Here is a 13,954-nt window from a genome sequence, read left to right as displayed (position 1 = left end):
TGATCCCCCTTATCTGTGTTTCTGCTTTTTGTGGTTTTAGTTACCTGAGGTCACCTGCAGTCCAAAAATAATAAATGAAAAATTCCAGAAATCTACAATGTACAAGTCTTATATTGCAAGCCATTCTTAGTAGCATGATGAAATCTCCCACCCTGGACACGGATCATCCCTTTGTTCAATATATCCATATGTATGCTACCCATTCACCCATTAGTCATCAACGTTGTCTGCTCCTGACATCCAACTATCGACATCTACATGGATTGAGGACCCAGAATCACCCCAAGCAGATGATTTTCCTTCTGATGTGTTGTCAGAAGGTCAGTAGTAGCCTATAGCTACGTCACAGTGCCTATGTCATTCATCTCCCTTCAACTCAACATGTAGGCAGAAGAAGTGTGAGTATAATATATTTCAAGAGAGAGAAAGACCAATTTCACTTAACTTTTATGACAGTATATTATTATAGTTGTTCCATTTTATTCCTACTGTTATTAATCTTTCACTGTGCCTAGTTTACAAGTTAAAGATTATCATGGGTATGTATGTATAGGAAGAAACAGTGTATCTAGGCTTCTGTACTATCCATGGTTTCAAGCATCCACTGGGAGTCTTGCAATGCATCCCACATGAATAAGTGGGGACTACTGTGCTTACTATGCGCCAGGCACTGTACTAGATGCTACATCTCTGAGTTTCAAGGCCAATACCTTTTCAGTGTACCATGTTCAAAGTTCATTTAAGACAACCAATGATAGGAATCCTACAATGTTATATGATTTTAAAAACAAGATAGCTAGGCAGGCAGAATCCTGTGTTTTGTGCTAGTGAAACTTGGTTGAAATTGTATTCAGGCTTAGATTCCACAATTTCATAAGTATATAGTGTGTGTGCTCCGGTGGAAAGTGAAGGGTCTAGCAACCTTATTTTCCAAGGATTAGCTGGGGAAACAGTGAATAATAATCTGGATCAGTAGAGAGGGGAAATGATAGCTGTTTTTAGAAACGGAAAAGGCTATCGTGTGACTGTTGGATTAGGCCTATTTTATCTAGATCCTGAATAAAGAAGCAGGATGTAGAGTGAAAGGAACAGATAAATGGATTTTGGCTTAACAGAGGAAAAAGAATACTAATAGTGAGTTCTATCCTAGTACTGCCAAATGAATGAGAGTCCCATTGTTAAAAGTGTCCAGGAATAAGTTGGACATTCACTGATGGAAAAGGAAGGCTGGAATTAATGATAGAAGAGATGCCTCAAGGTCAGTTTCAAAATAGTAATTTTATTATTCTCTGATTGTATATTGATAGAGACTTCTTTAGAGTTTGCAATCAAAATCTTTTCTAATTTAGCTGAAGCTACTCCATTAAAAATCTGCTGGTTATTTTATAAATACTTGTAGAATCTATGCCATCTAAGATAGCATAACAAAGATATGTCTGCAAGTTTCTTGTTTCAATCATTTTAATTTATCATAAAAATTCTTTCTCTTCTTTTTTTAATAAATTTTTTTTAATGCTTCATGAATTTGCATATCATCCTTGTGCGGGGATCATGCTAATCTTCTCTGTACCGTTCCAATTTCAGTATATGTGCTGCTGAAGTGAGCACTATTTCTCATAGTGAGTCTGAGACATAGGCATTACTTTTACACATTACTAGATGGCAAAACTAACCCCGATAAGTTAAGCAATGTATCTAACATTACACTGTTAATTGGTAGTAGTACTATGATGCAAACGTAATTGATTAACAATTCTAAACAATGCGTCTTCCTGCATATTTTCATGAAGATCTACAAATTAGAGTAATTTTAAAAAGATCTTCAGTTTTGTAGCTTTTTAAATAATGGAAGCCATAGTTTATTATGACTTTTATAATGAAAAAGGCATGTTGTGGGAAATTTGGAAAATAAAGTAAAATTCAAAATAATAATAAATGGAATAATATCCTCTATAACTCTACCATCTGTAAAATTACTTCAACTATTATAGTGCCTAATTTCGTGAGGTTTTTCATACATATATTTCATGAAATATATAAATATATGATCAAAATAAATATTATATATAAATATACACACATGCAAATATATAAATATATTTGTTTTTCTTTTTTTTTGAGATGGAGTCTCGCTCTGTCACCCAGGCTGGATGTAGTGGTGTGATCTCGACTCACTGCAAGCTCCACCTCCCGGGTTCATGCTGTTCTCCTGCCTCAGCCTCCCGGGTAGCTGGGACTACAGGCACCCACCACCACGCCTGACTAATATTTTGTATTTTTAGTAGAGATGGCGTTTCACTGTATTAGCCAGGATGCTCTTGATCTCCTGACTTTGTGATCCTCCCATCTCGGCCTCCCAAAGTGCTGGGATTACAGGCATGAGCCACCGCACTTGGCCTATAAATATATAATTTTTAAGATAAACGGGACCAACTACTCTGTGTTGTTCTTTGCTTTTGATGGGAAATATAATTTTGTGGGTATATTCTAATATCACTAAACATTTTTCTCTTTTAAATTATTGTTCTAACTGTACTTTGTGCAAGTACATTTTTATTTTCTCAACACATCAACGGAATATTGTATTTTATAAAGCACTTTTTGGTACTGTTTTCATGATACAAGAAGGCCCTGAGACTATTCCGTAAAACATATATGCCCTTTAATTTTCCTTTTTAAAAATATTTTTGTCTGTTTGTTTTAACTTTTAATAGCTTTAGGGGTACAAGTGGGTCTTGGTTACATGGATGCATTGTACAGTGGTGAAGTCTGGGATTTTAATGTACCTGTCACTAGAGTAGTATACATTGTATCCAATAGGTATTTTTTCATCCCTCACCCCCATCCAACCCTCCCCTCTTCTGGATCTCCAGTGTCCCTTATACCACTCTGTATGCCTTTGTGTACCCATAGCTTAGCTCCCACTTCTAAGTGAAAGCATGTGGTATTTTTTTCCCATTCTTAGGTTACTTTACTTAGGATTATGACCTCCAGTTCCATCCAAGTTGCCGCAAGAAACATTTTTCATTTATTTGCATGTATTTAATAGTATTCCATGTATATGGTACTATGGTTAGAGCAATAATTTAAAAAAAATAGTGATAATAGACTAAAACATGAGGTATATATAACTCATGTTTTAATCTACTCATCAATTGATGGGCACTTCGGTTAATTCCATATCTTTGCTATCATGAATTGTGCTGTGATGTATACACACATGCTAGTGTTCTTTTTACATAATGAATTCTTTTCCTTTGCATACTCAGTAGTGAGATTGCAGGATAACATAGTAGATGTACTTTTAGTTCTTTGGGAAGTATTCCTGCTGTTTTCCAGAGAGGATGTACTAATTTACATTCCCAGGAACAGTGTATAAGTATTCTCTTTTCATCACATCTGCGCCAACATCTATTTTTTGACTTCATAATAATGGGCATTCTAGTTGTGGTAAGATCATGTCTTATTGTGGTTTTAATTTGCGTTTCCCTGATGTAATATCGCTAAATATTTTTCTAAAGCGTAAACTTTGTTTGCTTCAGCCTAAAGATTATGTTGAGAGGACATAAAAATCCATTTTTATTGACATGCTAGTAGAATTATTTCCCTGAAATATTGAGACCTGTGGTCAGTAAAAGGATTTTTTTGCTTCATCTGTCCTCAGGACTGAAGACAGATTAGGAGTAACTGAAAGTAGCTGCGGGTTTCTCATCACACTCATGCCTGCTTGACCTAGCCACTTTCCAATATTAACCTCCCTCACCTACTCCTCTCTAAGCACTTTGGCCTCATTTTCTCTCTTGAACTTGCCAAATGTATTCCAGGCCTAGATCTGAACACATGGCATTCACATGACTTGAAAAGCTTTCCCTAGATATTCATTTGGATCTCTGTTTCAACATCACCTCCTGAAAGGGGTCTTTCGTGACTTGCTTAACACCAGAAACCCTGACCATCCTTTCTTCTTTTCCATCCCCCTACCTTCACACTGCTTTATGTTTCTGTATCCCACTTCATTATCTATGATCATATCATGTAAGTATTTGTTCCTTGATATTTTCCTTCTCATTTATTAAATACAGGGGAATTACAATGCTTCTGTCTTATCAGTAGTCATCTGGAATAGTGCTTGGCATAGAGTGTGTACCCAACATATGCTTATTGCCTGAATGAATGAGTGAGTAGCTTGTAAGGCATGCCTGGCAAAAAGATCCCACTTTATTTTTAGTAAGTTGGGAAGTCAGGGGAGGGTTTTGAGCTGTTTCCTAGTCTTTCTTTATCATTGATCTAAGAGAGATTATTTAAGAGAACTGAAGCTTAACATAAAAGTGGATTTATTCTTTTATACTGGAGTTTTTGTGGGAAGAACAAAAACCAGAAGTTGTCCTGAAGGAAGGCTAGGAAGAAAAGACCAGATTGTCAACATAATTGGGCTAGACAGAGAATGGGAGGATGAGACAGAGTCAAATGGGATTTTTTTCCAAAAATGAAAAGAGTCATTTCTCAGTGGCACCTGATAGTTAAATAAATCTTGGGAAACTCACAAGGCCATGTATAGATGCTAACATTGCCTTTCTATACACTTTCATAGCTGGAAAGTAGGTATATTTAACAGGCCCATAGTCATTGGAATGGTCTTATTTTTATCAGAAGAGTGATGATAAGCTCATTAATTGTCTAAGCGGATAGGTGAGACAAGCCTCAGAAGTATTCTATTGGCTTGCATTTTTAAGATCCCATAAAAGAAAATGCAGTCAAATTGTGATTTTTGAGAAGGGAGTTATCCATCAGCATTAGAGTCTTGATAAGGCTATATAGGTTTCCTAAGAAAGACACTTCTTCAAAGGTGATAGCATAGTTATCTCTCTGTCATGGAGTATAATTGATGGCGCTATTCAAAATTAATAGACTTTGGTGTGTATTAGATTAATGCACAGTATGCTCAGAACAGAAAGCTTACCACTTCTGGGATTTTAACCCACATCTAGAATTCAAATGACATGAAAAGAGAGGGATGGGTGAGACCTCACGTCTGAGGATACAGCAAAGACTGACAAGTTTTACAACATGATAGTGGTCATAAAATTAGACTTAACAACCCCACAGTCCTGAAAGTGAGATAGAAAGGTGTTCAAAGGAAACCTGTGCTTCTGATATGCTTCATCCCTCCTATTTATTTTATTACTATAAGCCTACAGTTCCCATTGGTGGCTCTGCCTGAGTTCTTATAAATAAGGTAACATATAGTACTTAAGAAATATTACATTAATGGGGGATTTCTATTAGTCTTCTATGACCTAGATTAATATTGGAACAGTTTAATAGACACAGTCATAATGAGAACAAGCCTACTAACATATGTGGTCAAACGGAATGGTCTTTTTTTTTTTTAGCTAGACTGGAGAGGAAATTAGGGTAAAAGAAAGAGAATCAAATCAGGAAAAAGCATAAAGATTAATGAAAACAGGGCCCAGACAGGCTGGTACTCTTAGAGAAGTTAATATAGAAGCAGCAGTCTATCTTGTCTCTTCTGAGAACTAGACCGGGAATTTGGGGGGAAGTACCCATCTATGATGCCGGAGAAGAGCTCACCAAAGGGGTAAAATAGAATTTCTTCCTTATTCCTGATTTTCTAGCAGATAGATCAATGACTTTGGAGGCATAGACATCTTGATTAAGATTCTGGCTCCTTTATTTGTTCTATGTATGATGTTTGGACAGTATTTAAACTCCTGGGGTATTAGTCTCCTTATCCATACAATGAAGGCAAGCAAACGAACTTTTAGAGTCATCGTGAAGAATAAATCGGATTAGATATGTTAAGGACCAACCAAGCACAACGCTAGGAACAAGGCTGTCATTTACAATGTACAGGTTGTGCCTTGCACAGTCACTAAAGGGCACCATTTGCATCTGTAGGACAAATTGTAAGCACTCTTCCATAGCATACTCATACTTTTCATCCTCATTGAACACTATCTCTCAAGGTGTCCACTTTGAGAGTGTAAAATCAAGATGATCTGCCATTACCTTCTCAAACACATTCTGGTGATAGCAGTGATGAGAAATATAGGACACAGAAGAATTCTGAGTCATTAGCATGTATCATTCCCTCCATCTAAACTATGATTGTTACCTCATACAGTCAGACTTTTCATGCCTTTTTGGGAAGTGTTCCCTGATGCTTTACAGGTTTGTTTGTTTTTTTTATCCCAAGCTAGAGTAGATGCCTCTCTCCCAGGTTCTCATGACCCTCTGTATTGACCTCATAGGCTAACTCTCTCAGGGTACGTGCCACATTGTATCGTAAGTGTTACTTTTTATGATTCTATCACAGTACTGAGAACTCTTTGAACTTCTGACTTATCCCTGTATGTTTAGTTCCTAGTTCAGTGTCTGGCACAGTTATTGCTCAGCATGTGCTTTTTAAATGAGTGAACACACAGACTGTCATATGTGAATACATTGCAATATGACCTTGAGAAAGTTACTAAACCCTTCTGAACTTCAGCTTCCTCATCTATAAAATAGGAGAAAATGCATACCTAGAAGATACATTGAGCTGTATAGAACACTTGGGTCAGAGTATTCACTCAATAAGTTGAGCAATATTTCATTATTATTATATTATTTTTATGACCATATTCAATGTAATTAAATGTACCAAAAGTATGCCGTTACTGAAAAAAAATTTAAACAGTTGTTAAACCCATCCCATTGATCCCCTTTATTCTTGGGGTTTCTGACTCTACAAAGTGTCGTTTGCCCTTTTCTCACAACAGTGATCCATTCCCCTTTGCACTTTTTGTAAGTTCATACATTTATTCTGTCTGACACTCACAAATCCATTCGTTTAATGAATATTCCTTCTGACATCATGCTGCTTAAATGAAGCTAGAGTGCCTAATGATTTTGCTTTTAACAGTGACTTTGTGTACTCTATATTTCTAAAATTTAGCAGAGCTGATCATCATTTTAATATTCCTGAAATCCACATAGTAGCAGTTAAATTTGTACCAACACTTTTGAGCAGTGATGATATAAAATATGCAAGACTAGGCACTATAGGGAGATACAAACATGAACATGGTCCTGCCTCTCTGCTTGAAGTTCGAGGTCCCAGATCAAAAGTCTCTTAGTTAATATGCTGAGAAGAGCCACTCGCAGTGATATTCTCTATAGCCATGAATCAGATCTCTTGAGTTAAAAAAAAGGTTACTTGGGCAGCTGGGACTACATAGTTTGAAAATAGATCTGAATAAGATACATGCTTTGCCCTTGTGAATCAGGTAATTTAGTGATGAAAAGAGAGTGGAGAATATAAACATACTATTTTAGTATATTAGGCTAAATGTTTTAGCTGAAGTAAGCACATAGCGTGTTGGTGGTAATAAGGTAAGAAGTAGTCAGAGTAGAGATTAAGGAAAGCCTTAAAAAAGTGATGAAACAAGGCCTCTTAAAAAGCGTACTAATGTAGGTTATCACATTTTGATCCTTGTGAGAATCAAAAATTTAACTCAATAGTTGGCATAGGGTAAGTATTCATATTAGATAATTGTGTCATAAAATAACATTTATAAGCATCATTATAATTATTGAGTAATAATATGAATGAAAATAGTCAAGAAAAGGGTACTCCAGGCAGAGGGAAATGGGAAGAAAGGCATGGTATAAGGTTACTATAAACGGTTGTACTGAAGTGGAATCAAAGTAAGGATTGATAAAAATTGAGTATGCATAAACTAGAAATGGGCAGGAAAGTCAGGGCAGAAAACCTAGATTTTGTCCTGCAGGAAGAATGTTCTCATAGTGTTAAGGAAAGAAGTGACTCAGTCAGATGTATTTTAGAAAACCTATTCAGCCACCATGTAGAAGATTCATTTGAGAAGTTGAAGGAAAAAGACAGGAACACTAGTTAGAGGTCTGTTGCAATGGTACAGCTGAGAAACAAGGAAGGCCTGGACTTTGCACAGGGGTAGAAAAGAAAGAAAAGAATGAGCCATCTTAGAGACTATGAATAGATGACACAGGCTATTTATTTAATGATGTACGTGTTGAAAATAGAAGGGAGACAGAAGAATAAATGAGAGCATCAGGATTTCTGTCTGGCTGTGTGATAGCAATGAAAGAAGAATGAGTTCAGTTTGGCCACGCTGTCTTTCTAATGCCAGGTAGACAGTTTCAAAAGGCATTTTCACGTTTGAATTGGAAGCCGAGATAGAACATCACTGTTGGAAGTAGTGATTTGGGAGTCTTCTGCATATAGAGAGAATAACCTTAAAAGTAGATAAGACTGTGTGAGAAATGCCTCTAGAGAAGGAGAAGAGGGCTAAGTAGAGGTTTGGACCATATTTGGGAGAGGAAAGACTTTCAGCAGAAAAGTGACAAGACAGGGTAGTTTTTAGAAGCCCAAAGCTGATAGCTGCCTATATCAGTTATCAAACAACAGTGTGTATAATAAACAGCTGAGGATCTTGTACAAGATTCCCTGTGCCACCCCTCCCCCCGCCCCCCGCTGCTAAGAAAATCTGATTGATTATGATGAAGCCTAGGAAACTGCATTTCCCAGCAAGCACCCACGTAATCTGACACAGATGGTTCATGAATCCCACTCTGGGAAACACAGACCATATTACCGTTGGAGTGGGAGAAGACTGAACACAGGGTATGTGCTCATCAAGGTGCTATGCTTAATGAACTAGATGTGAGCCTCCTCTAGATATGCTTGGCAGGTAACCAAGCGAAGAAAATTCCTGTTATCAATTTTCACTTATTTCCTAGACCAAAAATATCACCCAAACCCGTGTCAAAACCTCACACACCCAGAGCAGAGTTTGCAGATACAAATAAAAGTCAGGCTGGGGAAAATGAAGGAAATCCAATGCAGTATATTTGTATTCTGTCACTGAGGCACTGTCTAATGTTGCTGTAACTATGATGTATAGGTCTATCAAAGCATGTGTTACCATGGTCTGAATTTCCCAACTGGAGAAAAATGATTAATGTAGAGATTTGCATTCGATGTGGTCTTGGACATCAATATTTCAGCTTAGGTAAACAGGAGCTTTACCTAATTTATTGGCTCTCATTATGGATGGCTTGTAGAAGCCAAATTCCCCCTCTGCCTCCAAAATGACCTTTCATGCTCTACAAATCAATCTAGAAGAAGTGAAGCAAGTTGGTTAATATTTTAGGAAGAAAAAAAATGACTTCACATGTCAAGGACTTAATTGTTGTGATTTTGACCCATTTTAAAATTCGTTAACATTTGCTTCAGGCCTCTGACTTCATACATTATTTATTTTCATCTTGGCATTGCTTAAGTCTCTTCATGCACAATATGCTTATAACATGTGAGAATCTTTTTCTAAATATTGCACTTAAGTAATAGCATTATGAGTCTGATAATTTAAAGCCCAAAGTGTGTTCCCGACACACATACACGCACATGGATATTATTTCAGGCCACACTGCTTTGGGATACATTTTAGCTCTCCTTGGCAAAGTTTCTAGATGTTACAGCTAGCATTACAGAGCAATTTCTTTGTAAGAGTTTTATGTTGCAAAGTGTGTCAGAAGTTAATCAAAAGGTAACAATGCAAAAGTCTGTGCATAGGGCTTCCTGGAGACTAGGGCCAGCCCATGCTGTCACTCACTGTCAAAACTGTAGCACACAGGGGCGTATAGCACCTTTTTCTCTCCATGAGAAAATGTTTCTGACCACAAAGGTCACTGCCTTTATGGCATAAATCTATTAGCCTATTGTTGTGGTGTGAATCCCAAGGAGAAGGCATCTCGTCAGCTGTCTAGCTCAGATGCATGGTCTCTGCAGCTTCTTGCAGTAAAAGATCAAGCCCTGCATCTTGCTTCTGACTGTCAGCATCAGCGTGGGTCCTTCCTATCATAACCTCTGTACCCTGGTGAGTAATCACTTATGCCTGGCCTTGAAAATGACTATTCCATTACTTGTTCTGTGTAATCATGGGAGAGGAGTGCTTTTGGAATCATTACACAAGCTACACCTTCCAGCCAGCCTGGGCGTCCTCAGAGCCTGGATGGGGAAAGGCAATCTGTGAGAATGTTCCATCATGCCAGTGCCATAAGATGAGGGTGATTTAGAAGCTGCTCACAGAGGAAAGGCTTAGAAACTCTTATGTATTCCTGAAATGGATGCCACCTTATTCTTGACACCCATTTGAAGTTGAACAAAAACCAGTGTATAGATGAGGCCTGATAGCTGTTTCCCAGATATACAGAAATAACCATTGCAGCTGTCTAAAACTAGGGCATTTGCATTTGCATCAGTTTGGATTATATTTTTCATTACTTTGAGTCATAATTTATGTACAAAGCTCATAGAACAAAGAATATACATGCCCAATGCAACCTTTAAAAAAAAAATCTTTAAGTACAAACATAGAAATTCTAGGGATTCTATTCACCTGATAAAATTCAAACTTGTTGAAGGTGATTTTCATTGCATAGACGTTAACTAAAAATCTGTATTCACAGCAGTTTTTCTGTCTGCTAAAAATCTACTCATCTTTCCAACTTTATTGTAGCCTTTTCTGTGAAGCTATCTTCAGTTCCTGAAGTTAGAATTAATTGATATCTTCCCTCAGGAATTCGACGCTCTCATTTCCTAGTAATGCTCATTGAAGTAAATGCTGAATAAATGCTAATAGTGTCCTAATGCCAATAAGAAACTTGGAAGGGAAGAAAACATGTAGGCAGGCACATTTATATTAACTCAAAATAGGTAGTTTTGAAACAAATATTTACATAATATTTTATAATTCAGAAGCACTTTCACTTTTTTGTTTTTGGAGACAGATTCTCACTCGGCCACCCAGACCGGAGGGCAATGGCATGATCTCAGCTCACTGCAACTACTGTCTCCCAAGTTCAAATGATTTTCCCATCTCAGCCTCCTGAGTAGCTGGAATTACAGGCACCTGTCATCACGCCCAGCTAATTTTTGTATTTTAGTAGAGACAGTTTTACCATGTTGGCCAGGCTAGTCTTGAACTCCTGACCTCAGGTGATCTGACCGCCTCAGCCTCCCAAAGGGCTAGGATCACATGTGTGAGCCACCGTGCCCAGCCTCCTGTTAAATATAAGTTCCACTTTTACATAATTTCTTTGCTCATGCATATGAAATAGGCTATCAGAAGCAGCCAGGTCAAGAATTGAATGCTTTGCTGCTTGGACATTTCTTCCACCAGATACCCCAAATCAGCAGTCCCCAACCTTTTTGGCACCAGGGACTGGTTTTGTGGATGACAATTTTTCCACATACTGGGGATGGGTGGGATGGTTTCAGGGTGATTCAAGTACATTACATTTATTGTGAACTTTATTCCCATCATTATTACATTGTAAGATACAATGAAAGAATTATACAACTCACTATAATATAGAATCAATGGAGCCCTGAACTTGTTTTCCTGCAGCTAGCTAGTCCCATCCGTGGCCAATCGGATACAGTGACAGATCATCATGCATTAGATTCTCATAAGGAGCAGACAACCTAGATCCCTCACAGGTGCTGTTCACAATAGGGTTCACACTCCTGTGAGAATTGAATGCCGCTGCTGATCTGACAGGAGGCCCAACTCAGGCAGTAATGTGAGCAATGGGGAGTGGCTGTACATACAGATAAAGCGTCACTTGCTTGCCTGCTGCTCACCTCCTGCTGTGCAGCCTGGTTCTTTTTTTTTTTTTTTTTTTCTTTTTTTTTTGAGACAGAGTCTTCCTCTGTCACCCAGGCTGGAGTGCAGTGGCATGATCTCGGCTCACTGCAAGCTCCACCTCCCAGTTTCATGCCATTCTCCTGCCTCAGCCTCCTGAGTAGCTGGGACTACAGGTGCCTGCCACCACGCCTGGATAATTTTTTTTGTATTTTTAGTAGAGACTGGGTTTCACTGCGTTAGCCAGGATGGTCTCAATCTCTTGACCTTGTGATCCGCCCACCTCGGCCTCCCAAAGTGCTGGAATTACAGTGTGAGCCACCGTGCCCAGCCCAGCCTGGTTCTTAACAGGCCACAGACTAACAATTGTCTGTGGCTCGGGGGTCGGGGACTCCTGCTCTAAATTATCACTCTCAAGTTCAAAGTTTCAGAGATCTGTAGGGCAGGGGCATAATCCAAACAAGCTCTTTGCCAAGTGTGACCTTTGCTCCATTGCCAATAAGTTCCTCGTCTCCATCTGAGACCTCCTCAGCCTGGCCTTCACTAATTATTAGCATTTGGATTATAACCATTCCACAAATCTCTAGAAGTTCCAAATTTTCCCTCATCTTCCTGTCACCTTCTGAGCCCTCCACACTCTTTCAACCTCTGCTCATTACCCAATTCCAAAGGTGTTTCCACATTTTCAGGTATCTTTATAGCAATATGCAACCCCTGGTACCAATTTCCTGTATTTGTTTTTTTCTCACACTGCTATAAAGTAATATGGGGGACTAATTTATAAAGAAAGGAAGTTTAATTGGCTTACAGTTCTGTGGGCTGTACAGGAATCATGGCAGCATCAGCTTCAGGGAAGCCTCCGGAAACTTATAATAGTGACAGAAGGCAAAGGAGGAGCCATCACTTCACCTTGTCCAAGCAGGAGGAAGAGGGAGAGCGGGGAGGTGCTACACACTTTTAAACAACCAGATCTCATGAGCACTCACTATCACAATGACAGCACCGGGGTGGATGGTGTTAAACCATGAGAAACCAGACCCATGATCCAAACACCTCCCACCAAGCCCCACCTTCAGCATTGAGGATTACATTTCAACGTGAGATTAAGGTGGGAACACAGATCCAAACCATATCAGATGAATAATTAAAATGGTATCTTTAAGTCTGCTTTTTGATTACATGTAAATGTGAATTGGGACCTGGAAAAGAAATTAGATGATTAATTTAATAAATTCAGGACTCACCATCAAATACACTGATATAGTGATCAACATTTTTAGTTAGGATTATTACATTAGGGTATTGAGAAAAAGCCAACCTAGGTGGATCATAACTAAAATAATGTCCTTTGCAAATCCAAGAATCCCCTTTCTCTTTCTAGTGGAAGTTCCTGTGCCAATTTTTCTTTTCACGTGATCCTAATGAAAATTGATTTCTAATAGTACTGTCTCGTATGTCTTATAACTAGCAAAGCATAAAATGTCTTCTTTGAACTGTTAAATAAAACGTGGAAAAACATTGATACTGAAGACAGAAATGTAATGTTAGGACTGTGTGTATTTGAATAAAAATGTTTACCCTGTTAATTAAAACACATAGAAAATAAGATTTTTTAGTTTGACCTTTATGAATGTGAATTTGTATCCTAATGTCTGACATTCTTGTGATATTAAAATGAAACAGTCATCATACTAAATCATAATAGTTAAAATAATTTGGAGGTATAGAGCTCTAAAATCTTAGAGGAATCACAAGGTTTTGGTGAAAATTAGTTATACTCTTAATTATTTTATAAATAAAGGATTTAAATCATAATTTTATATAAATAAAACTTTATTACCATCTTTGAAATATGTAAGTTTTAATACATCCAAATATTTTCAGTATTCTTTCATGCTATACAACTTGCTTATGCCCAAGTATCTGACTACAGATTTAGGATTAGACTCATTGCTTCCATGCCAGCATGAATTTCAGTTGCTTATTAACATGTGGGTTATAACTTTGAAGAAGTCAGATCGTGGAAGATCGTACACATGTTGCACTTGCTATCTCAGAGGCATTCTGTAATTAGGCTGGATTCATTTGCCAGACCCCTCCCTGAGCTAACGAGCTAAGGTACTGCTGTGGCTCTTTCTATTAAGAAAATTGAAGTTAGAGATTAAACGACTCTAAAATGACTCTTGTTTCATTTTGCCAGGTCATTTCTGAAGGCTAGACTGAACGTGGGTCTGAATTCTGTAGGGGGTGTTTGAGTCACTTGA

General features: G+C 37.9%; 1 non-coding gene across 1 annotated transcript; it reads right to left on the bottom strand.

The window, feature by feature from the left end:
• Window positions 1-1,501: 1,501 nt before the first annotated feature.
• On the bottom strand, window positions 1,502-1,608 carry LOC111540987. The gene has a single exon (XR_002731123.1). It is a non-coding gene; the product is annotated as a U6 spliceosomal RNA (small nuclear RNA).
• Window positions 1,609-13,954: the final 12,346 nt, after the last annotated feature.

This window comes from Piliocolobus tephrosceles, chromosome 13 (assembly GCF_002776525.5).
Source record: "Piliocolobus tephrosceles isolate RC106 chromosome 13, ASM277652v3, whole genome shotgun sequence".
Classification (NCBI taxonomy): Eukaryota; Metazoa; Chordata; class Mammalia; order Primates; family Cercopithecidae; genus Piliocolobus; species Piliocolobus tephrosceles.
The sequence above is the reverse complement of the archived record's forward strand: the minus strand, read 5'-3'. Positions and strand labels throughout refer to the sequence as shown.